At 45.3% G+C, this 18,710-nt stretch overlaps 1 long non-coding RNA gene across 1 annotated transcript in view; it reads left to right on the top strand.

Moving 5' to 3' along the window:
- Positions 1-13,545: 13,545 nt before the first annotated feature.
- Positions 13,546-18,710, top strand: part of LOC129174431 (uncharacterized) — an 81,105-nt gene continuing 75,940 nt past the window's right edge. Inside the window, exon 1 of the long non-coding RNA XR_008567450.1 lies at positions 13,546-13,795. This is a non-coding gene — a long non-coding RNA (uncharacterized LOC129174431). The remainder of the gene's footprint in view (positions 13,796-18,710) is intronic.

Genomic DNA, 18,710 nt, shown 5'->3' with positions numbered 1-18,710 from the left:
CTGGCAGGTGAAAAGAACAATTCAATCCGTAATGAGCTGCAGAGGTAGAAGTTACCCAAGCTGTGAGGATGAAAACATGCAGCCCTGCAGGACTTCCTCCATATGCCGCCACGGCACACTGGCACGCTGCTAGCGTCCCGAGAAAATGAAGTTCTGTGACGACTGGCAGGAGTCAATTAACGGCGAGGCCCGGGGGTCAGGCGGAATGAGGAGGCGGGGTTAAGTCTGCTGGGTTGCTAATTAAAAAAAGAAGCAGCTCTCTGCCTCTACAGCACAATATCACTGTGGACGGATTAGATTAGTGTTGCTGTTAGTATTATTATTATTATTATGATTATGATTATGATTATTATTGCAGGTCTGAAATGCTTCACTGTGATTATTCCAATGAAAAGACTGGATAATGAATGCGGGACACAGAGAGAAGCAGTCGTCAGCTTCATTTGCCTAATAAAGATCTCATTTGCCGTCTTTGTGCAACTTTGCTGATGGTTTTATCTCAAAGCGAGCGACGGACACGCACCCTAAATGCTGACAAAGACCCTACATTGCTTTTAGTGCCGATAGCAGCGCTCCGCTTGTCTTCTTCCATTCTGCTGCCGCTAGGAAGAAGACTTTGCAGCAAGAATGACTCACTTCCATTTACCTCCACATGCACTCATTTGCATATTTTAGTCAAGGACCCAAATTGGGTGCCATGATGCAACATCCTAACAGCAAGCCTTTGTCTTTTGGAAGGTGTCACTGAAGCCTTAACTTCACTGGTAATGTTGCTCATACTCCACAGAGTGCTGAAAACATCTTTCAGCTAAATGCACGCAAAGCATATTTATAAGTATATTTATAAGTATATTTATATACTATAAGTATATTTATATTTAAAGCATATTTATTTTTAACCTTAAAGGAAAAGAGCACTTTTTTTTTAAAAGAATTTTGGTAATCATCCACTATCCTTATGTGAGACATGAACACACGTCTTTCTCTCTGCTGTGTGTTCTAAAGATACAAAAACAGGTAAAAAGAGGCAGCTAAGAATGCACGTACTGGGACGCATCTATCCCACCTCCAAAAAGCACCAACAAGGCTCCATTTCCATCATGTGAGCTGCATATGAACCACATTATTATTATTATTATTATTAGTAGTAGTAGTATAGTATTGTTATTAATGCCCAAGAACTACCTTACTGGCGTAGTGACACCTCACCACATCACAGCGGCTAGCTACTAGCCGGCTACCAACTAGCTTCACCACACACTAGCCAAAGGTAACGCTATATATTGGAGGTGCCGCCACTGCTGCTGTGTTTTTGTTTTTGACGCTAGGTGTAGCGTTCCTTTCTATGTTGCTATGTGATATATGCAAGATGGCGCCCTCCGTGGCAGACGTCTCTGTGACACTCTCCCGTTTTTTTCTATTTTTTGCTATTTTATTGTTCATTTTGGACATTCAACACACTCACGCAGTACATTACAACAGAGAGACACTCTTGAACATCGGCAGGGTTCACCATGAACTTTCATTTAGCCTCTTAGACTTTGCCTTTCTTCTGCGCCGAGAGAACGCAGCAGCCTGCGGGCCTGGTGAGCTGAATACCCGGCGAGCAAAGCATCCGAGGCGGAAACGAGGCAAGAGAGGTGGCCTGCATGCTAGGCTAAAAGCTAGAGCGACTAGGCCACTGCTACCAAGCCTGCTGCTAGCCAACGTCCGCTCTCTTGAAAACAAGATGGACGAACTACGAGCAGGGATTACAGCTCAACGTGAGATCAGGGAATGCTGTGTCCTCACCTTCACAGAAACCTGGCTGACGGAGGATATACCGGACTCAGCGATCCAGTTGGAATCATTTGCTGCTTACCGGGGTGATCGGACTTTAGCGTCTGGTAAACACAGAGGTGGCGGCGTCTGTGTTTACGTAAACAAACGGTGGTGCACAGACGTACAGACGATGGAAAAGCACTGCTCGCAGGACATTGAGCTGCTGATGGTGAAATGCAGACCTTTTTATTTGCCTCGTGAGTTTAGCGTTGTGTATTTAACTGCTGTTTACATCCCACCACGAGCTAACACTGCTAATGCACTAGGCCTCCTGCATGACATCATTGATAAACACGAGACCAAACACCCAGACGCTGTATTTATTATATCTGGCGATTTCAACCACTGTAACCTCAGGACTGTCCTCCCCAAATATTACCAGTATGTGAGCTTTCCCAAAAGGGAAAATAACATCCTGGACCAAGTCTACAGCAACATGAAAGGTGCTTTGAAGGCTGTTCCAAGACCCCACTTTGGAAAGGCTGACCACATCTCTATATTCCTTTATCCAACATACAGACAACTTCTTAAACAAGCTCCCCCTGTACGTACAGCAGTTAAAGTGTGGAATGAAGAAACTGATCAAGTACTTCAGGACTGCTTTGGCTGCACAAACTGGGATGTGTTTAGAACTGCAGCGGGGAGGGAAGATTGTACTGTTGATTTGGATGAATATGCTTCTGCTGTTACTGGCTACATTAGCACATGCATAGAGACTGTTAGCACCACCAAGTATTACAGAAAATACCCTAACCAAAAACAGTGGATGAACTGTGATGTAAGGGCTAAGCTACGTGCTCGTTCGACTGCATTTGTCATGGGCACCGCTGAGGACTACAAAAAGGCCAGATATGACCTGAGGAGGTCCATACGAGAGGCCAAAAGACAGTACAGACAGAAGCTGGAGGGCTACTATTCCACCTCAGACCCTCGGTGCATGTGGGCGGGGCTCCAGCACATCACAGACTATCGACAGCGGAGTAGCGTAGCCACGTCCAGCCAAACCACACTTCCAGATGAGCTGAATGAGTTCTATGCCCGCTTTGACACCCAAACTCCTGATGAGCAGAGAGGGTGGCTGGACCTGGGGAGCACACAGGACTCACCTCTCATGGTGACATCAGCTGATGTGCGCAGGGTTCTGAACAAAACAAACCCACGAAAAGCAGCAGGGCCAGACAACATCTCAGGACGTGCACTTCGGGTTTGCTCATCAGAGCTAGCTGATGTGCTTGCTGACATATTTAACCTGTCGCTTGCACAAGCATCTGTACCGACCTGCTTTAAGTCCACCACCATAGTGCCCGTACCCAAGAAGAGCAACGTGACCTGCTTGAATGACTATCGCCCTATAGCACTCACTCCTATTGTTATGAAGTGCTTTGAAAGAATAGTCATGACCCACATCAAAAAGAGCATCCCGGCCACTGTGGACCCTCTACAGTTTGCATATCGCCAGAACCGGTCCACGGATGATGCAGTCAACACTGCCATCCACACAGCCCTTTCTCACCTACAGGGCCAGGACACATATGTCAGAATGCTATTTATAGACTATAGCTCTGCTTTTAATACAGTCAGCCCCCACAAACTCACAAGTAAGCTCCTCACACTTGGCCTGTCTCCCTCCCTCTGTAACTGGGTGTTTAACTTTCTAACAGGCAGGCCCCAGTCAGTCAGAGTCCACAACCGCACATCCAGCTCAAGAACTGTGAGCACTGGGACCCCACAGGGGTGTGTGCTGAGTCCGCTCCTCTACACGCTCTTCACCTACGATTGCGTGGCCTCCCAGAACAACACCAGCATCATTAAATTTGCGGATGACACTACAGTCATCGGCCTGATCACTGGTGGTGTTGAAACATCATACAGAAGAGAGGTGGCGGACCTCATAGCTTGGTGTCGTGATAACAATCTCCTTCTCAATACAGATAAGACTAAAGAGATGATCATCGACCCAAGAACAAGGGAAAAGGAGCCGCATAGACCCCTGTTTATTGATGAGACTGAGGTGGAGAGGGTGAAAACCTTCAAGTTCCTTGGCACACACATCAGCGAGGACCTCACCTGGTCTCACAACACCCAACAAATTCTGAAGAAGTCCCAAAGGAGACTGTACTTCCTGAGAAGACTGAGGAAATTTGGCATGTCCACCAAAATCCTGAGTTGCTTCTACAGATGCACTATGGAAAGTGTCCTTACAGCCTCCATCACTGTTTGGTACGGTAACTGTACAACACGTGATAGGAAGGCACTCCAGCAGGTGATCAAGACCTCACAGAACATTGTTGGGGCAGCCCTCCCCTCACTGCAAGACATTTATAAAACTAGAGTCCTACGAAGAACACACAACCTCATCAAGGACAGCACACATCCACAACACTCATTATTCACACTCCTACCGTCAGGCAGACGCTACAGGAGTTTGAAGTCCAGGACCACAAGGCTGGCAAACAGATTTTACCCACAGGCCATCAGGCTTCTCAACGAAGAACTCACACACGCCGCACGCAACACACGCACACACTCATAGCACTTTATTATTTATTTATTTATTTATTTGTATTATTTATCTGTATTAATGTCTCTTCTGTTGTTGTTGCTTAATTTATTGGTATTTATGTTTCTTATGTTCTTATTCTTTCTTGTGTTTTCTTTCTTTTCTTGGGAGAACGAACAGAATAAGAATTTCATTGCATAGTAGAACTGCTGTTTTACTGTGCATATGACAATAAAACTCTTGAATGTGAAATCAGTGCACCCAGGAAGGAAGTATTCCATGGTATCATGAATGTACCTGCTACTACATGATCACTGCACGGATGGAAAACCACTAAACCTTGCTGGAGCTTTTTGGAGGTGTTTTAATAGTTGGAACAGGTGTGTCCCATTACGTGCATTCATTAGCTGCCTCTTTTTACCTGTTTTTATATTTTTAGAGCGTGCAGAAAAGAAAAAGACACGAGTGTTCATGTCTCACATAAGGATTGGGGCTTATGGGCAATATTCTAAAAAAGCCACTTTTCCTTTAAGGCAGTCATGTGTTGTGGTGTTTTCATACGTTTTGCTTGGTCCGCTAAGAAATAGGAAATGTTAGGGATGATAAAATTCCTAATGTTGACTGCCCACTGCCAATGTGCTGCACCATTGTCCCAAGTATGGATTAGTCACCTTGTCGCCTAAATAGAAGACCAATCAACTTGAAGCCAGTACTTCTCCAATAGTGTGGCGGGGCCTCTGAGAGGCAGGGTTGGTAGGTCGTTTAGCATCTTTATTCATGCTTGAACAATGCTGCTGCCAGCAACTTACACAGTGGTTTGTACAGACAAATACATTCATATTACTGGTTATCAAATGGGAGGGAGGGGAAAAAGAAGTGAGAACCACTGACTTCGGAAAGCCTGCATCTTTTTCTCTTCCATGTTTCCCATCCACAAGAAGAGCACTGAACAGAAGTGTCATTTTCACCTTCCATTCATCACACAGAGAGGAGGAATTATCACATTTCCTGTTACTTTGTGGATGAAATTCAGACGTAGATGGTGGCGGCATAATGCGAACGAAGACATATAGCAGCTATTGGGAGCATCAAGTGTGTTTCTCCCCGGGAGTCAACTAACAACAATGACAGCACATCTCCAAGCAGCACCTGGAAAAACACATAATGATGATCTCCGTGGTGTCACAAGCAGCTGCTGAAGGGAAATTCACTTTGACTGTTCTGTTATTTCATGTGTGGAGGGATCTCTTGATGGTAAAGCGTATTTAGAAGGTGTAAACAGGTTTTCTATGTTCTAACTACAAAAACATTCCATTTATAAATAAGGAATCCTACTTTGCATAAATTGGCTTATCATGGTCTGGTCTGGAACCAGTGAACCGCCATAAAGGAGGGATGACTGTATATCGCTTGTGCAGCGTTAAGGAATAAATACAAATGCCGAAAATAAAGATACAAATACAATGAAAAATGTAATCAAATGTGAATAAATTGTTCACAATAATAGAAAATAAAATGACCAAAAAAGTTAACCCTAAACCGTAACCCTACCTTGGTTAACAGCCGCCCCGGTTTTTTGGTTAACGTTAAACATTTTTAATGTTCACCCGCTTTTTTTAGCGTCCAAAATACCGTGTGGGTTGTTTACACCACCATGTTGGATCACGCGCCTAAGACGAAATCTCGCGATACTTGCACGTGATCATGCAATGCACTGTGGGGCACGGGCGCCATTTTAGGACAACAGCGTTTGTTTACATCAGAGCTAGAGGTAACAAACACATGGAGCACAAAAGAGAAAGGCGATGGGCCGTACCGAGACAAGGGTGCTAGACCTCCCAATTTCACGGCTTACAGAGAAGAGCGTGCTCGTTTCAGAGGTATGTAAATGTGAATGGGCTGCGGTGCGCACACATCCGTGCATGCACATGCATAAACAGTCTATCAACCCGGCGCCACATGGAGGGTGACTCGGTGTTTCTGCCAGTCTCATTTTACATCCATAGCGCTCATTTCTGCTTCCAACAACAAAACATAAGGATTCAAACTTAGCTAGGCATGTTCACACCACCCACAGTCGAACATAGCACACGTCACCGAAACGCCTTCTAAGGCATCCTCGCCGCCACACTTCCACCACGTCACCGCCAGCCATTGTTTTGGTTTTGTTTTTCATTTCCTATATTAAAGGGCAAGGTACATGTTTAAATTTTGTTAATTGATGGTTTGGTGGGGTTTTTTCCAACAAAACTAATGTTCAACGTTCACTTGTCATTATTCATGCATCACTTTCTGCATGTAACACCGTAAATGTCTAGAACATGTGTTTTGTGTTAACATTTTTGGGTGTCTGGAACGGATGAATTGGATTTCCAATTTTTTTTTGCATGGGAAAATTTGCTTTGGTTAGAGTCCGTTTTGGTTTAAGTCGGACCTTCTGGAACGGATTAATGACGCTAACCAAGGCACCACTGTATATAAATTCTGGAGGAAAGAATTGGAATTGCACAATTTGTAAGTAATTTCTGTACGTCATAACTTCTTGGTGGTGATGGATAAATGAAATGTATTGCTTCAAATTGTTGAATTTGGCCTCATCTATTCTTATTGTGGAGTTGTGTTTGTCCATTTCCTTGATGTCTTTGACAACAAGTACTTTTGCTTCCTGTGGTGTAGATTTTACAGTTGGCGTGAATTTTGAATCAAGTGCCGTGAATTTTCAGTCGCATGCTTTCCTCGCGATGTGGTTTTTGCGTTTTGTCAGATGCTCACCATGCTCCCGTTGCACTGAAGCTTTTTCTCTTTGACTAGCTTCATGCTAATGGTGCATTTGTCATGTTGGTCATGTTGCCGTCTGGTTCTTGGTGGTGGCGATCGATCCCAAATTGGCGCTGAGCGGGAGAGCGATTGACGTCGAGGCCGCTCTGGGATTTGTTTGCTCGTCTTCTCGGTCGAAAGCGATGCGGGGTCGTTGTGAGCGGAGATCAGCATGAGGAAAAAAAAAAGGACTTGTTGTTTTTGAATTCTCTTCAAACGGGAGCTGATGTTGTGGACTCTGAAGCACTTTGAGTGTTCTTCCTTTGCAGTCCATCGGGAAGCTGAGAGCGGAGAGGCTTCAGTATCGACTGTCCTAACACAACAACAAGGAGAGCACGGCTGGAGATCCTGAGTGAGTGTTAAAAGTCTGCTTTTAAGTCACAGTCAAGCTGTTTCAAGCATCTATTCAGTCCTGAAGTAACATTATAATGCAGCCATGAAGCTCCACACAAACCAGACAATATTTGGATGCTCTGCCTCCGCCTTCTCTGTGTTTGGAAAGGAAGAGGATAGTAGATGTAAAAGCGATGATGTTTGACAAACATCCTCTACGGGAGGCACCTCATTCTGCTTTCCCCGACCCCCGCCAGCACCTGGAGCGACTGTTTCAAATCCGCCAGAGCCGCTCGCGTTGACATTTTCAGCAGACGTTTCACCGCAGCATGTAGGCCAAACAGTCTGGGGATTAGAGCAGAGCGTGGATGTCAGCGAGCGTGGGTGGCGCCAGTACGCAGCTGCCATTTTATCTGCGTACTCCCCAGCCATCGACAGTATGATCACGCATCAAAGCGGCGGCGGCGTCTGACGGAATAATCATCGGAGAAAATCTCACTCCCATTCAGCTCTGAGTTATCGCTGGAGATATTGTTTCAACCTCACAGAATGCTGCTGAAGAATACGCAGCTTTTATTCCTCTGCTGGCAGCTTTACACGCAGACGATGCCTTCAAGTACACATGAAGTCATCTCACTCATCGATAACACACGTATGCTACACACAATCTCAGCTTCCTGATGATCAATCATCCTATTTATTTGACCTTTAACCTTGGATTTGATCTTAAAAAGAACCGAATCTGTGAAGGTGGAAAATCCTAAAAGTTCTACAAAAGGTTCTAAAAGTTCTTGGCTCTGACTGGGCCTTTCCAAACCTTCAATTTCTTCTGCTTTTGTTGCTTTCGATGCATTTTTGTGGTCCACCCTCTTCAGGTTTAAAGGACTTCAGCCAAACTGTTGTTGGGAATGATGCGTAAGCCCCGCCCACTTGGTCAGCCTTGCTGTCGGGAGTGCATACAGACGTGTGGAGGCCATACACGCTCCCGAAACACATCGTGAGCAGATCAGCTCAGCCGTGACGATGTGACTTTCTTACAGTCATTCATCAAGTTTATAAGTAACACAAAGAAATAAATAAATAAATAACCCAAAAACCGTGTGACAACACCTTTAATAACTGAGATGAAAAGCTTGAAGACCAAGTGATTTGAAGGTGTGGAGAGAGTCTGAGTTCCTGACGTGTGTGATGCCAGAGGGGCAGCAACACCAAAGGCTTTGGCGCCTGGTTCTGGTTGTGCTGATGGGGTCAGGAGGTCGGAGCCCACGAATTGGAGAAGGTCAGACCTCTACATGACCAAGTTCTGGTTCCCGTAGCAACCCGGTGGCTCATGTTTAATACCACGCACACGCACAACGACATCTGTATATGTCGCTCGCCCAACAAGCGTGACCACCATTAAGGCCCACCCACATCATTTGTGACCCTCCTTCTCAGAGACACATGAAGCTATCCTGGAATAGCATTTAGCTTCAGGCCAACATGTGTTTGTCCCGCCTTCCATGCGTGTAGCTGCCCTTTAGCGGACCCTGCGGCGTGGTGATGGATCACCTGTGCACAAGGATGGATGGAGCCTCCACCTCCTCCCAACCTGCTGCGCATTTTCATCCTCTCTGTGCTGCAAGCTTAACGTGTCATTCGCTGCGTGTGCACTGTGCACTCGCATGCACGTTGCTCGTTAACAGCCGTGGGGATGCCACCCCGACACGCACCCGTGGGACGCTGGCTTTCCTGTAGCTGTTTGTTTCTCCATTTCAGTGCAACGCATCGTAGATTGGCTCTGTTGAAGTCTCCTCGCACGGTTCCAGCTGGCGTTTGTCCGCTGAGCAGAGACAAAGTAGGCAATAAGCAGCGCCGTGCTTGATGAAAAGGTGAAAATTGCTTTGTGGCGAGGAAAAGAAGCAAAACGCTCTTTGCAGTATTTATCGAGGAGTAATAGCTGTTAAGTGAGAAGTAACACTTTCTATCCGCGTGTTGAATCAGGCTAGAATGCTCCCGCCATCATAGAAAGTGGAAATGAAAGAAAAATATATCACATTTAGCAAGCATTGTAAGCAACAAAATATCCAGTTTTCAATGACGAAATAAGCTCAACATGAAGTAGACAGGAACTATTCATTTCCCCGTGAAAGAATGCCTCCTTCCTTTTTGGAGGACATTTTGGCTTTGAAATAAAACAAAACAAAACATTTTCCCCACCTTTTCATGATGTATTCATCAATAATAATAAAAATCCTTGATTAGCTCAGTGCAGGCATAGAAGGCATCATTTTGATTGAAATGTTTTATTTATTTGCTAGATTTAGTCCAACTCTGTTAACGCTCAGTTTCTTCAAAACAGGGTAGAAAAGTAACAAGGTTGCAAATTCATGCTAAATGAGCTTTTTCCCAGGAATAGCAACGAGATATTTAGCTAGCTCTACTGGACCTAAAGGCAACACCAAAAAATCCGTGTGCTTGATCCTGATCATTTGCATAGCAGTGTTGTGTGAGGCATTCTAGCAGATATGAAAGACAGAAGCGAGAACATACCCTTGCTCTGCCCGTGCCGTCGGCAAACTTGGATGATATCTGCTCCCTCATGTCACGTGACTCACTGGTGTCTTCTTCTCCATGATCAATGTTAGAGGAGCAGGGTTGCATGCGTGGTGACGTGGACACGCAGTCTCCTTGCATAAAAATGCAATGCAAAAGTTTCATAGATGAACACAAATATTTCCACAGCAACCTGAAACGTGGATGCAACAAATGCAACCAAATAAATCATTTCAATTGTTTTATTTGATTTTCAATCTGTCAGCAGGATCAATATTCAATCAATATTTTCTCAGTTTATTTAGATTTGGCCTCAGGACAGTTGCTTCGATCCTACGTTTAATGCATGCTTCAGTATTCTTTACGGTCATCCCTCGCACTTTGATCAACACTCCCTCGCTATATCACACTTTTTAAATTACTTAAAAAACTTATTTAGAAAGTCTGTCACAGAAATGAATTGATCATGGTCGGGTCTGGAACCAATTACCCGCTATAAACGAGGGAGGGCTGCACATGGTATACGGCATATATATATATATATATATATGTATGTATATATATATGTATATATATATGTATATATATATATATATATGTATATACACAGTATACGACATGACATCCTTCAATTCTGGAAGGACCCTAACAACAATAGGCTGGTATTTTATGAAGAGCACGGCCTGGTACATGTCTAAACCATGGTTGAGGTCTGTGCTCTACAGATCTTTCAAATGTATCATTTGCCGTGAGGGTTGTTTTTATAAACCAGGAGGTTTCTGCCGCCGCATACCGTTAATAATATCCAAACTGGCTGCAAAAAGACATTCATTCATGTATGCTGGCCCGCCACAAATACATTTGGCACTGCCCGTTCGATCTTGCTCACATAACACACCTGCACCTGATCTGCCAGAGCATAAGAAGATGTAGCAGGAGAGATCAATGTTGCCAACTTAGCGACTTTGTCGCTGCTATTTAAAAAAATAAAATAAAAATGAGTGACAAATCTAGTGCTTTTCATGTTTTTTACTGGCTTTTGCAAATGCTTCCTGGTCAATTATGCAAGTTGGACCATTATGTCATGATGAGACCCTGAAAGAGAAACACATTTTCTACCATTTGTAGTGCAGAAGACCACACGGGGCGTGGTCCTCAGCTCCAAAGCTTCTACTGTGCACCAAGCAGACTGCTTCAGCCCTGCAGCTTCACATCAAATCAAGGAAAGCGTGAAGCAGCCAATCAGATTGCGATCAAACACAAACAAACTCCGCAGCCTGAGGAAAATCTGTCTCACTCTTTGGTCCTGCTTGTTTTTCTTTCAGCAGGTTCATGCTTGAAGGGGATTGTACTACGTGGGCCTCTTGATCCACTGGAAAGAGAAGCCAACCGCCCCCAGGAGGCTTCGATGAGGAAACATATGCTCGTGTTTATGTCGAACGCATCCAGCTTTCCTGGTTTAGTGTTTCATGTTGGTAAGTATTTGACTTGCGCTCTGCTAGCAGGCCTCCAGGCAGCGTGCTGATTCATCGCTATTGGAAGCTGCGGTGTTGGATGACCTCCGGTCTTTCAGTGATCAACAACACCTTTGGACCGTGTCTTTTATATTTAGGACAGACTAGTGCAACACGACACCCCCTTCATCACGTCTTTGCAAATAGAAAAAGATGACCAGGTTTGATAATTCATTCTTCTCACCATGAGGATGCCAGGCCGGACCACATGCTTAGAATCTTTAGAACATTTGAGGGGGGGCCGTTCCTCCCCTGATTGCTTAAGCTTTGCAGTGAGGGGAGATCTTTATCTTTTATTCATGTCGTTTAACTTTATTTATGACCGTCCTCGCTGCCCTTCACAATCTCTCCAACGTCCAGATGGTTGCAGGTGTAAGCGTCTCTCCTCCGCTCCCGTCTTGGGCATTCCCTGCCAGGGCCTTTGGGCCTCCACGCCCTGCGGCTTCTCTTCATTCCTGCTTTGCACAACATACCAGCCAAAATAGATATGGAGGTTTCTCCTCAAGATCTGCAGTGTTTCTCCTTCAGGCTCCACTCCATGAGCAGCAGGAAGGGGAACTTAACCTGTGCTTTGTTTCTCCTTGTCTTGGCGTGTTTGAATCCTTCATTCAAACAGAAGTGTGTACTTCTCAGTGATCCATCCAGGCACTGTTGGACAACACGTCACTTTCACTCTGCTACACGTCCGCAGAGTGACCTCGTCCCTTCTTTTCATTTTCTGACATGTCTTCTGTCTTATGGAGTCCAGGCAAGCCAACTGAACCTTACTGTGCTGCCACTTCTACTCCAGCAAAAGGATGCTGACAAGTGGGCCGATGTGGGTTGGACGTTCTGCTACCTTCCTATGTTCTTGCGCTGCGCTTACGAGCCTGTGGATGCTTTCATTCATGCAGGTCATTCTATTCTCAGAGCACCCAGGCAGTCTGCTCAGCTTGTCTGAGAAGAGGTTTCACCTTTCATCCGAGCAGGATTCATCAGTTCATGCTCAAAGACGAGATGTAGTGCAGGATCCCAAGTATTTTCAAACAAGAACGGTTTCACTCTTTGGTGCTCACGACACCAAAAAAAGTGAGCAAAAAAACAAACAAAATGAAAGTACTGACTTAATAAAACATCTTTGTCATTGATAAAAAGATGAACAACTATGACAGGAGTGAAATGAAGTGGTTATTTTGACACACTTCACCAGCAAGTTTGTGAACCGCCGCCATCTCGGTTGTGATGTCACACCAGGAACCCTATCCGCAATTTCACTAAACACACAAAACACATGAATAACAATAACAAACAGGAACGTTGTGCTGCTGGCAGTGATTGCCAGCAGGCTAGAAGGTAGAAGACCAGCAAGCAGTGATTGCCTGTGTAGCTTGTATGCTAGCACTGAAATGTGACCTATTGTTGTCAGATGAGTAGAATATATCTAGCACAAAAATGTGGATTTATTTACTGTCTCCTTGGCACGCTTCGTCTTCTGGGTTTTTGACTTTTAGTCGGTGCTTGTGTTTCCACTGGTGGACGCACCCTCCACCAACACACACTCACTCCCAAACGTTCCTGTAGGAACCTGAGGAAGGCATCTAAACAATTGTCCTCCAAGTGGGCCGAGCCCAATACCGACCAATCTGTCCATTTTGCTCGTGTTCGTTGCATTTGCCTGGTCCATTTATCGCAGTGAATCGGGTCTTTTGGAAAAGTGAACAAGCGTACTCCTTCTGCTCAAGTGTTTGAGCAAAATTCTGCCACACAACGCTCAGACATAATATAAAAAATATGTATCACTTCAACACAAAATGGGCCGCCCCAACACAAAAGCAAGAGATTACAGCCTTTCAGTGTTGTTTTTCACCATGAAAATAATAAGATGAACGTGTGCTTTGTTGCCATGAGCACGTTAAGCTACAATGGAGCCGTGCCTTTGCCAGCCATCCACATTCCTTTGGGTGGAATCACTCGTCAGCGTTCCTCCCACTTGTAATAATGGTCATGGACGCTTACTTGAGCAGACAGGACGGAACCATCCTTGTTTCCTTGAGGTTCTTTCTCTGCTGCTTTGTCTTCATGCAGGTCTAATCTGCTCTCCAAAAAGCAGTGTCAGGGTTTGTATTTTGGCAAACTTCATGAGGATTAAAGTTGGCCCAGTAAGCCAAAAGGCACAGAGTTGTAGGGCGTTGTAGAGCGTTTGTTCTTCTTCAGTCGTCATGACCTTTGTTGTGTCAGATCGGACACGCTCCAACCGGGAATTGGTCCATGTTTCCTGTTGTTGAGAAAAGAAAAGGTACGTGATGTTTCCTCTTCCTTCGTTGTTGTGTTCAGTCTTGCGGGGATTGGTTGAGGCTTCAAAGAGGAAGTGCTAAATTCATTCTCCCATGGAATCGCCAACAGAGGTTGAGCTGTGCAAGCTATCCGCTATCACAGCAGTGTCACACTTTCAAAGACATCAAAGCTGTGACTGACAGCTGCAAGCTTTGCACGGCGGCGACCGGGGAAGCAGAAGGGAGCTTCAGCTCTGAAAAACAAGAGTTGAGTGATGGGAATCTCTGCTTGAAGGTGGTTCACCACGATGAAGCCGGGTGCTTCTGCGAAGACGGGGGCTCGGTTTGCCACACTTGTATGACTTTATAGTGTCACACATTGTTCTGTTTTTTTTTTTCCACGGCACGAGTGTTACTACTGGGACCAAACCAAAAGCATTCCGACCAAAAAAGCTCTTTCTCCCCACGGTTCCTTCCTGTGATGGATCATTTTGTCTGAAATCCCTGGATTCAGCGTCCACGGGAGCGTCTCCGTGGACGACTGGTGCGGCAGCAGTGGGAAAAGATCAGGCATCATCTTGGCCTCGGGTTGGGCTTTTGCTCATTTTGCTTTTTAATTTTTTTTGTCTTTCTCTGTCAATATTAACAAGCAGCTGCTGCTGGCCTCTTGATTTGTGAAGGAGTCCAGTATAAATGATGCAGTCCTTCAAGCTGCCAGAAGCCTCTCAATCATGCATGAGTGGAGGATAAGTGATGGAGGGACTCTCCTCTTCCCTCTTCCCTCTCCATTTTAACGCGCTGGGGGGTGAGGGACGGTGGGGGCGGGCGTAGAGTGAGTTCCACTCGGAGGCAGCGAGTCATGGCAAATATCAAGAGCTCAAAAGACGTGTCTCTCTGCCGCGAGACGCATTTACAGTGAGAGCTGCATCAACTAGAGATTGTTTTCTATCAGGGCGTGTTTGATCACACCTTCCTGGACAAATGGCCACAGTGCACTTATTGGACATGAACTCCTTTCAGGTTACATTTACACATGCAGGCATCTTCCATGCTTCAATCAGAGTGAATCACCTGTAGTGATGTGCGATACTGATTTTGTTTCTAAGCCGATACTGAGTAAAATTCAGGCTGGTATCGGCGATATTGATCCGATACTGATCCTTTGTTCAAATTGACCTGGTACATTTTTAAAAGTTGTGTATTTTATGTCATAGCATAAATAATGCAAGACATTTAATACATTTATTCATTAAATTAATTAATAAAAAATCATTGTTAATAAAGTAATAAAGTAACTCTGCAGTATATGGAGGTAGCGGGGTGATTTACAATATAGCCAAGCTAATATGCAACAACAACAACAAAAATCATATAAAATATGTGAAAATGTCATTTTAAATGATAAAAACAATAATAAAGCCTTCAAATTTGAAATGAATTATTAAGAACGATGAAAACTTGATTCACAATTCACACATTTACGCTCCGTTTACGATGGGTCATCGTTTCAACAGACAAATATCTTCATATCATCCTAACTTGAAGAGAGAAATCCATGTGTGTGAAGACAGGAGGCCACGATGCAGCGTTCACGGCCCCACAAAGACTTCATGGAACCCAACAACAACAACAACATGTGGTCTCTGAGGCGACCTCCTGGGTGTCTAGCCATAATAAAAACGCTATTTCCTGTCAAGACGGTGGATTGTCCTCCATCGCCATGAACTTCCTGCTACTAACACGTCTTGATGTCCCAAAATGCCAAATGTGGTTTCTGACAAGCGTCTTTCCCGAGAACCTGAAAGGAGAGACAAAGACAGCAATGCAGGAGGAACCGAGGGAACGTTGGGACGCTCCAAGCAAAAGGTCACCATTTTGCGAGCATAGTTGTTGTTGCCTTTGCCGAGCGGTTTCCTGCCCCTTAGTGACCAATCAGAGGAGCCGCTGAGCCCCTTGGCCGTCCCTCAACGACACGAGTCGCTCTTTCTTGTAGACTTTAACTGGAGCGGGGGGGCTCGTGATATTGACACGTTAGTCATATTCACCCCACGCTGGAAAAATGACTTCATTTGAAAGCTGGGCCAATGGCGACACATGAAGACAAACAGCAGGCTGTGAGTTTTTAAGTGGCCTTGTGGGACGCTGGCCAACATATCAGTGCTTGGCCTTCTGAAGGGAAGGCTGGCAAGTGGCATTTAGGCGCGACGCACGTGCACATACTCGTGGACATTGCTTGGGGATTCAATCGATGGCAACTGGACTGTTCAGGTCGTCTTAGGAGACGTTTTGTCTCTCACCTGAGCATCAGTCCATGCTCAGAGACTAGCTAGGACAGCTCTAGTCTGAGCGAGTGGTGCAAGATCCAAGCATTTATCCTCTAAGGTAGAGGCACCCCCCCCAAGAAAGAATGGTTTCACTCTTTTTTTGGTGCAAAATGACAGCCATTAAGATACGCCGGTGGAGATTGTCAGTCATCCAGGTCATGGTAAGACACAAAAGCTGAATCAAGCCCACTGGACTCCTTGTTTTTCGTTCAAAAGGCTTCTTCAGTTCTCAGAGTGATGATAAATGCCTGCCAACGACGAGCCTTGGGTGCAATCATCCTCATCAGTCTTCATTGAGTTGCACCAGTGGTCATGGACGCACTTGAAACAATATGTGCCCGGGTCGAGCACCATTCCCTCAGACTGGAGCTGTCCTATCTAGTGTTTGAGCATGAACTGATGACGTCTTCTAGGACAACCTGAACAGTCCAGTTGCGATTGATTCAGTGCCCTTGAATACGGTGACCTGCATGAATGACAATACTGACGCAGCCAAATGTCAGCTGCTAAGGTTCGTCCGTGACATTCTTCATTGCTTCACGCTGTGGCTAATTGAGCGTAAAAGTAACCACATCATTCAAACTGACGATAGTTTTGAGTCAAGGACTCTTTGGGGTTGACCTTTGTTTGTGTTGACGTCTGAAAGGGTGAAGGAAGAGCAAGCCCTTCACAGTGAGTATAACAAGCCCAGAATGTTCTACCAAACCTGTTCCATTTTCCGCGTCATTAGGAGCTGCAGTGGCCCCCGAGGCCAAGAAGCCCCCTTGAGGCAGAGGCGGACCCTTTAACGACCTGTTTACCAGCACACTCAGCCAGCTTGTTAACGCTTTAACGGCCTCTGTCTGATTTAGGATTTGCATAAAGGTCAAACTTTTTAGCTTGTTTGCAGGGCCAGACTTGAAGCCCTCGTATAGCCGAGGTTTATGATCCGCATGCATCATTTTCAGGGCTGGCTGGCTGTAATGAAGCATAATTGGAAACTACCTTTCTCTTTTGTGGCCTCCTGATAGATCACAAATTAGTGTTGAGCGGCGCAAAGACACGAGCACCACCGCGGTGGTAAATTAGCATCAACGTTAATCGATGTGTACATCTTTTGTACAGCGCCACCCGTGTGTGAATGTGAATCCTGCTCCACTCTGACGACAGCTGCTGTGGAAAACACGCTAACTCATAAGAAAAGGGACAACGATGGTGGATGTAGCTCAGATGAAGTGGAACACACGAGACATTTGTGATGTTTTTTGTAAAATGCTGTGAAAGGTGCGCACATGGATGTTACAATGTTCATGCAAGACGTAGTCCTTATTTAGGGTGACCAAACATCCTGTTTTCACAGGACATTTACTGTTTCCAGCCATCCTGCCCTGTTTTTTTTGTTTTTTTGAAAGTAATGAAAATGTTTCCTTTAACAAGTAAACTGACATTTTTGGACATTTAAAGTTGCTTGAATGTTCGTCAGTATAGATTCGTATTGGTACAAATTGTATTTAGCCAATCAGCATTGAGCAAGATGCTAGCCACTGTTACTAACCTGCAACAAATGTTCATGTGGAACATGGCCTTAGAAATATAAAACACTGATCTTAGAAAACAGTTTGCTCACATTTGAATATTTCGTCGGTCGCCTATGCGGTTTTAGAAACGTGTTTTTTTGTTTTTCCCAAGCTGACAGAAGCACAATGGAGCAGCATGATGAATAATTCAAGTGGCAAAGCGAAGCTGATAGCAGAAAGAAAAGCCTGCAGACTGGGAATAATGAATGTGAATGTTGTCAGTTAGGTTTAATTTAAAAGGACAAAGCTGACCTTTTTTAAAATTAGAATGGTGGAGACCAGATTTTCTTATTTCAGAGACTGGAGGGAAGGTGGCAGATCTCAGGAGATTTCTCTGCAAACCGGCTTTCTTATCACCCGTGCTGCGTGTTTTTCCATTGTGCAGCAACAGGAAGGAAGACGGTGACTTTGTGCTTTCAAAGTGTCGTGTTTTGGCCGCTTTTGACAGCTCTCTCTGCCGCCCTCCACGTTTATCTCCGCTCTGTCAGGCCGGCTAATAACGCGGCAGGTTACACGTTGTCTGGACAAGGAGCGGGAGCGTGCCATGGAGCGAGTGTGAAGTCGCTGTGATGTATATTCATGTCGTGCCAGCGTGCACAGGTGGAGGAGCGCTTAGTGCTAACGTGCTCCGACACGGCCGACCCAGACCAGGAGGTGTTTGCATACGTGCTGCATGTTCCCCTTCCTCCTCATCCGCATGATGAAACAAGAAGGCTTGTTCCAAAATTAGCTTCCCATGACCTGCCCTCGGTCCAGGTCGGCTCTCGCCTGAACATTTGTGGTCGTTTTCCTGATGGTCACGACTGGCTGCACGCTTTCCTTCCGAGTCACCGCTCATGACGACTTTTCCCAAGGCTCGTCCTGCGGTCGCCAGCCTCACTGGGCGCTCTATTCTGGAGTCACGTGATTAAATATGCACCGTGACTTTCTCAAGTCAAGGATAAGTTGGCTGAAAAATGAAAAGCCTTTCTTGCCGTGGACAGGAAGTCCTCGGCCTACCGTTCCTATGACGGCGGTTAAAGTGGACTTTTAGTGTAAGTAGGAGCTTGTATACCTAA

The sequence above is a fragment of the Dunckerocampus dactyliophorus genome, chromosome 21 (genome assembly GCF_027744805.1).
Source record: "Dunckerocampus dactyliophorus isolate RoL2022-P2 chromosome 21, RoL_Ddac_1.1, whole genome shotgun sequence".
Lineage (NCBI taxonomy): Eukaryota > Metazoa > Chordata > Actinopteri > Syngnathiformes > Syngnathidae > Dunckerocampus > Dunckerocampus dactyliophorus.
The sequence above is the reverse complement of the archived record's forward strand: the minus strand, read 5'-3'. Positions and strand labels throughout refer to the sequence as shown.